Source organism: Zingiber officinale, chromosome 10B, assembly GCF_018446385.1.
Source record: "Zingiber officinale cultivar Zhangliang chromosome 10B, Zo_v1.1, whole genome shotgun sequence".
NCBI classification, from domain to species: Eukaryota; Viridiplantae; Streptophyta; class Magnoliopsida; order Zingiberales; family Zingiberaceae; genus Zingiber; species Zingiber officinale.
In genome coordinates, this window is record NC_056005.1 from 26,151,356 (window position 1) to 26,162,405 (window position 11,050).

At 36.0% G+C, this 11,050-nt stretch overlaps 1 pseudogene; it reads right to left on the reverse strand.

Moving 5' to 3' along the window:
• Nucleotides 1-10,240: 10,240 nt before the first annotated feature.
• LOC122030627 lies at nucleotides 10,241-10,338 on the reverse strand (annotated as a pseudogene).
• Nucleotides 10,339-11,050: the final 712 nt, after the last annotated feature.

Below are 11,050 nucleotides of genomic sequence, written 5' to 3' on the forward strand. Positions count from 1 at the left end.
ATTGTTCTCTATCCTATGTGCCACGGCAACAAAAAGAATTGAAGGTTGCTACTGCTCAGTCCACGGCAAAGAACCAAAACAAAAGATTTCTCATTGCCTAGTATAACAAAATCCGAATTCAAACTATAAAGCTTGAGATATCAAACCCACATGCTTGGATTTTACCCATCCTATTCTTTCTTTGAAGGTCACGGCGGCAAACCCTAAACCAACATCACAGAAAAAATTCGAAAACAAACGAAATAGAAATCCGAAACTATCCTACTGCAGGTGAGTAGCGACTCACCTTAGGCTTTCCTTGACTTACAACCGAAAAGGAAGAAGAAAAGCCCTAGGGTTTCGGTCAACTCAAGTCTTCCGGTTCCTCTTCGTGCGCCTTCGTGTGTTCCTCGTCGAGAGGAGCTCGGCGGTGTGAAGACCGGCCGGAAAAAACCCTTCGCCGGCGCCGGAGATCAAGCCCTAGGTCCTCCTTTGTTTCCGCCCGTGAGTCGGCGCCGTCGCGCACCAGAGAAGAGAAGGAGAAGATTTTGAGAGAAAATGTTGATTTTCCGAAAAGAAACCTAAATTCCTTTTCTTATACTAGGGTTTAAATCGAACTATACCTTAAATCAATTTGTTCCCATATTTAATTAACAAATCGAGCGCAGCTCGGTTGGTTGGCTGGGTTTTAACCGAGTCCAGGGTCTCGGCTTCAATCCCTCAGCCGCGCACTTTTTCCCAATTTATTCCCTAATCATTAACTATGCTATAAACTTAGTTCTCACCATATAAGGTTAACAAAACCGTTTAGCTCAGCTGGTTGGGGCCGGTTTTGCTTGGGTCAGTCCAACCCGAGATCGTGGGTTCGAATCTCACCTTCAACATTTTTTTTTAAAAACTTCTTTCTTTTTATAACCCTACTAAACGACCTCCAAAAATTACGTAAAAATACTCTAAAAATTTCTAAAAATCTCTAGAATATTTTAAAAGTATTTCCAAATATTTTTATGGACTTTTAGAACTTGAAATTGGAAAAATTGTGTCGTTACACCAGTGTCGCCGGCAATGCATGCAATGACATGATGCGAACAATGCAACAATTATCATACATATATATATATATATATATATATATATATATATATATATATATATATATAACAGAAATCAGGTATGCTACATGAAGCATGTATATATATATATATATATATATATATATATATATAACAGAAATCAGGTATGCTACATGAAGCCAGCATGCTCAATAAGAAACATGAATAGATAGCAGTCAAAGCAAGTAAACATGGTATCTGGTATCTATCTATCCAATACCTAATATCTAGTATCTGGTGTCCGGTATCTGCTAAATATCATGGATAGCAACGAGAGACTGTATAGATACAGAAACGAGTAGCTCAAAGATTGAGTGGAAGTATCAAACGCAGGAAAAATAAGAGTGGAGTCAAGATAGATACAGTAACTATCTGAACATAAAGCTTATGCACTAGGATCAAAATACTAAAGAGATAAAGCAAGAAGTACCCGCCTTTAACTGTAGATCGTGTCAACCGTCTTCAACAAATCCAGAAGATCACATCCAACTCGAATCCTACAAATACATAACACGAGATAAAACTAAGGACCTATAATCAATGTGTCAACTATCAACCAACCTAAACTGATTCAACCTCTTTCTTCACATACTTTAATTTAATCCAAGAAAGGCATGAACTAACAATCCAACTTATCTAGTCCAATTTAATTCCATCAACAACTAAACATCATGAATCGAACCTGCATAATTCTTCCACAATAATCAATTTCTAACTACTGCATCTGATAATCCAACAAACACAACTAGTTACTCATCCATATACAATCACAACTACCTTAGATAAAACATGCTATAATCACATTTGATTAAGGCTAAACATAATTTAGTTCTATCAACTCACCCGAATTGGAGACCACTCTGTTAATTCACAACTGGAGAAGTGCTCGCTACCAAGGATCGCGAACGGAGCAAGATGGAGTTGTTAATTTCCAAATCCAACACCCTACATAGCAATCATCACAGTCATCTAAGCATTAAACTCAATCCCATGTTGACAACCCCTTCTTCAATTCTATAAACATCTTACCTTCATATGGCTACTCCCCTGTTATCTCACAGCTGAAAACCTAACTGCCGGAAAGGGTGATCAATGGAGTTGCTGTTGGAACCGGAGATAGAGCTACAAATCAGTTCTACAATCCATATACAAATCGAATGAGTGTCATGATCAACGATTAGAAGAAAAATGGAAACAGAGGGGCTCACCATACCTCGACCAACCTTAATGACAGAACCCACCTCAAGCGGCGAAGAAAAACCCGATGAAATCAGCTCGACTCTAGGGCTCGGGAAGATGATCAAGTGGCGGCGATGAACGCGAGGGGAAGAGGGAGATAGAGAAGTGTATCATCGGCGTCACTTGGGTGGAGTGCGAGTGGCTCTCGGCGCCGGCAGATCAAGGAATTAAGTCACGATGATCTAGGCTCAAACGAAGGGGCGACAGCACTAGGGTGATCGGCGGTAAAGGCAACACGGCGCTTGGTGTGCATCTACACCGGCGACGGGTTGCTGATGGTCGGCGTCTTCGACGATGCTAGGTCACGTAAGGTTGTGTCGTACGTGAAAGGACGACACCTCCCTGCTCTTGGCCGAAAGCAGCCCGTGCAAAGGAGGGCAACTCCGGGAGCTCGGCGGCAGATCTAGCTCCGGCGATCGAAGGAGAGGGGGTGGCATTTGCGGCGGTTCGAGTGAGAGAGGAAGAAATGGGAAAGGCTCGGGTGGATGGAGGCTAGGGCACAGTAACAATAAGGTTTATATACTTAGGTTTGCTTAATTAAATCCTAAGTACATTCCTCAATCAACTCCCACATTTGGGTATTCTAAAGAGGCTTTCTCGCAACCCATAATTAATCCCTTTAAAATACGTCATACGAGTTCAGAAAAATTTTCAGAAAATTTCTAAAAATTTCTGGAAAATCCAATAAGATTATTTATCAAATTACCTTATTATTTAACTATTGTTTATGCACCATATTTTACAGGGGGAGGATTAAATCAACTTATTTTCACACTTAGCACCAAAATTATTTTCTCTTTGAATACCTAATATATCCATTTTTGAAAAATAGCTTTTATAAAACTAAGCTTTTAAATTAGATTTTATAAACTAAGTTTTTAAAAAACTAAATCTTTTGCAAACTTAGTCTTAATTAATTTTGAAAAGTAGATTTTTCAAACTTAGTTTTGAAATTTTGGTTTTGAAAACTCATGTTTGAAAATTGTTTCAAAGTTGAAACTTATTTTGAAAATTTAAACCTTGATCTTGAAACTTTGATTGTAAAAACTCATGTTTGTAAAGTGTTCCAAGTTGAAACTTATTTTGAAAATTTAATTTCTTGAAATTTGGAACTTAAAAACTTATGTTTGAAAATTAGACTGTCTAAACTTAGCTTCCCTAAACTTATACTTGAAAATTAGCTTTTAAAAAACTTTTTGCAAATTCATTTAATTTTGCAAAAATTATCTTGAAAATTAGCTTTTAAAAACTTTCTGCAAATTCATTTAATTTTGCAAAAATTATCTTTAAAAAAAATTACACAAAATATATCAAATTGTGTTGTTCTTCAAAACTTAATTATGTTACAAAAGTTATATTACTATGTGTTAAAATTTAAACTCCCCCAAGTTAACTTGACGTCATTTCTTACAACTTATAAGTTTTACTCTGTCTGAATTCTATTGTTTACTTGCTTATGTCCTTATTTGATGAATGTCAAAGGGGGAGGGATAAGTGGTTAAGTTAGAACAACTAAATGCAAAACTAACTTAAAACCTTAAAACCCATGCTAGGTTTTTACTTGCATATTTTTTTTCACTAACTAAACCAGGTTGTCATTCCATCAAAAACGGGGAGATTGTTGGTGCGGTTAGCACTAACGGTCTAACTCAGGTTTTGATGAATGACAAATTGGGTTAAGTTAGGTTTGTCGTTATCTAACACTCTGACCGAGTGTGCAGACAAAGTCCAGACAGGTCGACGGGCTGACCGGATGTCTGGCACGAAGTCTAAGCGGGTCGACGGGCTGACTGGACGCTTGGCGAGAAGTCCAGCTAGGTCGACGGGCTGACCGGATAGCTGGCGAGAAGTCCAAGCGGGTTGATGGGCTGACCGGACGCTTGGCGAGAAGTCCAGCTAGGTCGACAGGCTGACCGAATAGCTGGCGAGAAGTCCAGACGGGTCGAAGGGCTGACCGGATGTCTGGCAGGTGAGTAAAGGTAAGTCACTGGAAGGGAGTGACTGTGAGGACGCGTTCCCGGGAAGGGAACATTAGACGTCGATCCGGCTTAGATCCATTTCGGATATCTAAGTCGAGATCGTGACTAGATTCCGGTCTCGGAAAGACGGAATCTAAGTCATACTCTTTTTGCTAAACTATAAACTGAACTTACACTCTGTTTTGCAGGTTATAATTTATATATTTGTCTCGGACTAACCTTGTTTTGCATGAAAAATGCTCCCTGGAAAAAGGTGGTCCGGGCGCCCGGAGGGGATCCTGGCGCCCGGAAGGGATCCGGGCGCCCGGGAGGTGAATTTTATCCAAACGCGTCGTCGCCATGTGGAGCTCACTGGTTGGACCTGTCACGTCCCACCAGGGCGCCCGGAGGGGATCCAGGATGCCCCGAGCTTCATATAAAAGAAGGGGCAGGGGTGGAGCTTCAACAACAACTCTGAATTGACGATCTACTCTCTTGCGCTCCTGCAACGCTGCGACTCTGCTCCGACAAGCTCCATTCTTTTCTTATTGTGTTACATTTGTCGGTATTCTACTTCTAACTTTTCTGTACTTAATCATTGTAATACATTATTCGAATTGCTAGTGGATTGCCCTACTCAACGAGTACGGGCCTTGGAGTAGGAGTTGACACAGGCTCCGAACCAAGTAAAAAGAACCTGTGTTAGCATTGTCCTTCTGTTATACTTTTCCCCTGTGCTTACTCGTTTCGAACGTTTTTTGATATTCACCCCCCCTCTATCGATTCCTCACGATCCAACAGTTGTTAGGTCCTACGGATCCAATTGGACTTCTATTGATTGTTAAGTCCCATGGATCTAATTAGACTTTCTGCCAGATATCGAGTCCCACAGACCTATCTGGACTTCACACCAACTATTAGATCTCATAGACTTAGCTAGATTTCGGCCTAGTATCAGGTCTTTCAGACCTATCAACTCCTTCACACTTAGTAAAGAAATTAGACCACAAACAATCTAACTTTAAATCACTTGTTATTCATCAAAACTTGAGTTATATCATTAGTACAAATTGCAACAACAATCTTCCCCTTTTTGATGCAATGATAACTTGGGTTAAAATTAGAACAAATAATATTGAAAGACAATATGTAAAATGTAAACAAATAATATTAGTTTTGAATTTGATGTACTTGATCAAGTTTGTTTATTCTTTTTCTACATTAACCTTTACCCTCCCCCTTTGCATTCATAAAAAACTAAGGTAAAAGAAATATAAGCATAAGATAAGTAATGCTAGACATTAATGCTAAAAGTATACACTTTGTATATATCAGACTTAGGGAGAGGCTTGAACAAAAGTTCAGGTTAGATTTTTTTTTTTTTTTTTTTTGCAAATATTTTAAAAGAATTTTTGAAGTAAAAATTGTATTCCAAGTAAGGACTTAAAAAATTGTTAAGTAAACTTTTTCAAAAAATTTTAAGTAAAAAATTTCTAAGTAAACTTTTGAAAGAAAATTTCAGAGTAATTATTTTTTTCAAAAAATTCTAAGTAAACTTTTGAAAAAAAATTCTAAGAAATATTTGCAAATTAATTAAGTTGTTAAAAAATAATTTAAGTTAAAAATTTAATAAAGTCGTTTTAAAATTTAAGTGAAAAATTAATTTAAGTTGTTGAAAAATTAATTAAGGAAAACAAATTAATTAAGTTGTTAAAAATTAATTTAAGTTGAAGAAAACAAGTTTTAATTAATTTGTTGATAATTTACTTAAGTTTAAAAAAAATTAAGTTATTGAAAAAGTTTTAATTACAAAAAGAATGATTAATTTGTTAAAAATATTGAATATAGGGTTTTTAATTTTTTTTAAATTTTAAAGGAATTACATTGTTAAAGATTTAGTTAAGTTACTAAAAACTTTAATTATGTTAAAATGATAAGTTGCCAGGAGAAATAAATAAAAACCTTAGTTTAAAAATACTCATCCAAAATTGGTGCTTAAATATCTAACCTTTAGTTACTAGCTAGTTATATAGAAGATATAAATTTTTACTTAGTTAATCAAGTTAAGTAATATTATCCATTTAGATATTTGTTGAAAAAGGGTTGCTTAACTTGATTAATATACTGTTGTATTTTTTACCCATACTTATGTTGATGCACTGATATAAGCATCTGAACTCTAGGAAAAAGGCCTACACATCTCACGCCACTCTATATTTTTGAATACACAATCAAGGTAAACTTAGTGTGTTTGTGAGATGCTCATTCCTTAGATCTATAGGATCATACTTTCTATGGGTTCGATCTAGGCTAAGGCTAAAATAATTTTGAAACACTAAGAAAATGGGAATTTTTTGAAAACATAAGTAAATAATTTTCCTAGAATTTGAAAATTATCTGAATAAATATCCTTCTTCTTAACCTAAGGTCTTAGTTTTTAAGTAAAAGTAATATACTTATAATTATTTGCAAATATGATAGATTACTAAGTTTAAAGAAATTAATTATTGAATTTCAGATTGATTAATTAGAATTAATCATAATTTAATTTGATTTTATTTTATTTATTTTGAATTAATTTAATCTTATTCATCTCACCGGTCTAAGTTTTCAGACAAAGGGATCCTATAGTTTTGTAAGATGAGTTAAGTTGAATTTCACGATTTGGTTTAACTTGTGTTAGATTCAAGTTTATATTTGGGTTCAACAAACAGATATTTTTTTTTGGATAAATTTCTAAGTTGTGGTGAGTTACCTAGATATCATTAGAGTAACCATTCCTTCAAAAATTTTTAAATAATCTGATCCACTGAACTTAGTACAAAACTTTGGTTAAACCAGCTAGGATTAGTAAGGCGTAACTTCAATTAGTTTCACTAAGACAAATGCACTAGGTCGAAACCATATCTTCCTAAATATGCATAGATAGAGTTTTCCTAACCTACTATCATCCAAAACTTCTTGAGTGTTGTTTGTCAGGTTAAACTTTTGTCCTTATTTAAGCTAGACCAAATTATGCAACTGGGTGAACTATTATTTTTGGAGGTGTCAATTAATTTGGTGCCTCCCCCTTAATTTGGGTTTAAGTTTTATGTTTATATCAATTATTTTTATAGTTATAATAAACTTGATTGTAATTTAAATTTTAATTAACTTTGTAGTTATTTTATTTAAATTTATTTTTTGATTTGAGTGAGTTTGAATTAATAGGTTTAGTTGAATTTGGTTTTAGGTAATGAATTTCATTTTTAGATACATAAAATTGATTGAGTTCTACTTGTGTGGTTAGATACACTTTCGGAACTCAGGCTTTAGTTTGTTTCAAATTTTAACTTATTAAAGAGATGAAAGTTTTATTTGTAGAGATGGACTTATATTCAAGTTCGGACTTATTGTTGATGTGCGTAGATTGTATACACTTGTTTAGCATGTTTTGACGCACATTCATATATTTTGCACATGCTTTATCAACATATTTTTATACTTCCAGCTTTCCTTTTAGCATATTTACTCTTTTTGTTCGGAGATCTGCTTTTGTGCATTTTCTGTACACAGGAGTCGAAATTGGTGAAGATTTCGTGTTTAAGGCCAAATCCGCAAGCGAAGCAAAGGAGGAAGGCACCATTCTTGTACCTCACACGGCCCTGCCATGGGGGGTTGCCCAGGCCGTGTGGATGCAGCAGAGATGGAAGTTGCCACGGTCGTGTGAACCTGACACGGTCGTGTAAAGATTTGAAGCCAGATGGAGCCCTGGCCGTGTACAACACATAGCCATGTGAGATTTCTAGAGACCAGGAAGGCCCTGGCCGTGTACATCACACGGCCATGCAGGATTTTTAGTGAGCAAGAGGGCCCTGGACGTGTACACCACACGACCGTGCTAGATTTCCAGAGGTAGAGCCAGTGCAGGCCATGTAGATCTACACGGTCGTGCAAGGAGAGTATTGGCAGAAGTAAGCCACGGCCGTGTACCACACACAACTGTGTAAGGTTGGCAGAGAAGGGAATGGCTCTGGTCGTGTGAACCTCACACGACCATGCCTCGGGGTCGTGTGGCGCCCGAACCTCACCTCTATATAAAGGTTTCTTCTTCATTTCAAAGGGAATCTTCTCCCTTTTGGGGGGAATTCAAGATTTGGGCGTTCCTCCACCTTCTTGGAGGGATTTCCGGCAATTCTAAGGGCGGATTTTCAACGTTTCGACTCTGGGGAGCGAGGATTGAATCCGAAGATGTTTCTTCATCGTAGATAAGATTTTCTTCCCTTTCTTTCTTGGATTTGGGGATCAAGATGTTTATCTTTTCTTCTTCTTTTGGATTCTTTCCTTGGTCCATGGACTAGATCTCTTGTTCTAGGATGGAGAGGGAGTATTTGTAATGGAGATTTGATGTAAACTCTTATGGATTTGCCAACATTTCTATTTCTATGATTTTGCCCTGTTTGTATCTATTCTTTCTTGTGTGGATTGTTGTGATTAAGTCTTAATTGTCATGCTTAATTGAATGTTTGAATATCTTGTGGATCTTGTAGAGGTAATTTCTCATTCGATTTTCCGAGGGACATTCGTGGCAGGAACAAACCCATGTAAGGACGTTTGAGGGGTAATCTTGAAGGGGAAATTAGGTATTTCAAGAGGGTAGGATAGATTGTATGCATTAATCTTTATATCTAATGAGGTTGAGAAGAAGTGATTTCTATGTTGATTTTTTGAGGGGCGCACGTGACAGGCAAGCCCGTGTAAGGACAACATAGGGTTCATTCCTAATTAATCGCATTTAGATATATTTCAGTCCTAGGCCGGTTGTCTATTGCAAGAGGGAATCGGCAACCTTCTACAAATGATGGACAATTGAGAAATAAGATTTGGTAGATCATTACATTGAATAACATTACAAAGAAACCAAAACTCCTAGAACATACCTTTATCATAGCCCTTATTCTTGTTTCTTATTCTTTTATTTCTTTGTTTACCTTTCATAGTTACACTTAGACTTTGTAAATCAATTGATTGGTTGTTTAGCTAACTCACTTTGAGATATCTTTAGTTCTTATTCCAGTCCTTGTGGATTCGATATCTTTTATTATTACTTACGACATATCCGTACACTTACGAAGGTCAATAAGTTTTTTGCGCCGTTGTCGGGGACTGTTCTATAACATTAGATATTATCAATTGGGTTAGACTAAACATGACTCTTCTTTTATTTTCAATAGCATAGTTGTAACTAATCTTTAGAATTCTGCTTTCATAAGTTTTTCCTTTCTTGTATAACATTCTTGTCAATTCTTTTTGTTGTAATTCTAATTTTGCATTCTTGATTCTAACATTTTAGTCTAACTTTTCTCTGTTTCTCTTTTGATCTAGTTTCTTTCTTCTTTTCTTTTGTAAACATATCTTGCAATCTTTGACATATGAATTATTGTAGACATTTTTCTTTTTCCTTTTGTCTTTTCTTTCATGTTTTCATTATGCACTTTCTTTCTTGCAATTTAAATTATGTATTTTCTTTCTTGCTTTTCATATTACATTTTATTTCTTATTTTTGATTCTTGAACATCCATGAGCACTAATATGTCAAGCAGACCCATGAGAAATTTTTCTACGTCTTTTTCTGCAAGATTTTTATCTACCATTGTGCAACCTCAAATTGAAGCAGAAAGTTTCCAACTAGACCTAGAGTTAATTTTCATGATACAAGGTCACAAATTTAGAGGAGAAGTATCATAAAGTCCTTATCTGCATCTTGAAACATTTTTAGAGATTTGTGATATGGTGAAATGTGAAGGAGTGTCAGCAGATGCAGTTCGATTGATGGCATTTCCTTTTAGTATCAAGGATAAAGTAAGGACTTGGTTATATTCTCTCCGTTCTCAAAGTATCACAAGTTGGGAGCAATTGGAGAAGCAATTTCTGAATCATTTGTTCCCTCCAAGAAGAATAGTGTATATGTGGAATTGCATAACAAATTTTGCTCAGGCATATGGAGAATCATTATTTGAAGCATGGGATAGATTCAAGAGTCTTCAAAGATAGTGCCCTCATCATGGATTTGAAAAGTAGTTAATTCTACACATATTTCATGGGGGAATTTCTTTTTCAGACAAGAGTATATTGGATTCATCAGCTGGAGGTTCTTTTATGGATAAAAGTGTAGATGAAGCATATACATTAATTGATCAAGTGACATTGAACCTCAATGAATGGTCGAACATAAGTTGGATGAAATCTTCTTCAAACATTCAAGAAGTGCAAGCCATAAATGCTATAGAGCCTATCAAACAAATTGTAATTCAACTATCTATGAGTCTTGAAAATCACAAGTCACAGAACGGGGAGTTTAAACATTTGGGGGGCAAAGATTGAAAGTATTGTTTCAAAATGGTTTAAAGAAGATCCCCCTCCTTCGCAGACAAGATCTAGTGAAAGGTATGATGATGTTGGGTTGAGAATTGGAAAAAATCATGAAGAACTTCTAAAGAAGGACATGTTTAGAATTGAGGAGAAGAATAATAGAATATCACAAGAACTCAATTCCATTTCTCCAGGAAGTTCCTAAAGGCCACAAGTACCTTTCCCTCAATGATTGATCACACCAACACTAGATAAGCAAGTTGGACCTCCTCAAAAAGCTCAAAGGCAATTGGGGAAAAAGGAAGTTAAATCTTTCCCAGGACCTTCACTAAGGGTTCCTTTTCCACAAAGGTTAGTGGGGGTCAATGAAAATAAAGACTTCGGCAAATCCTGTGACACTAATATGGTTGA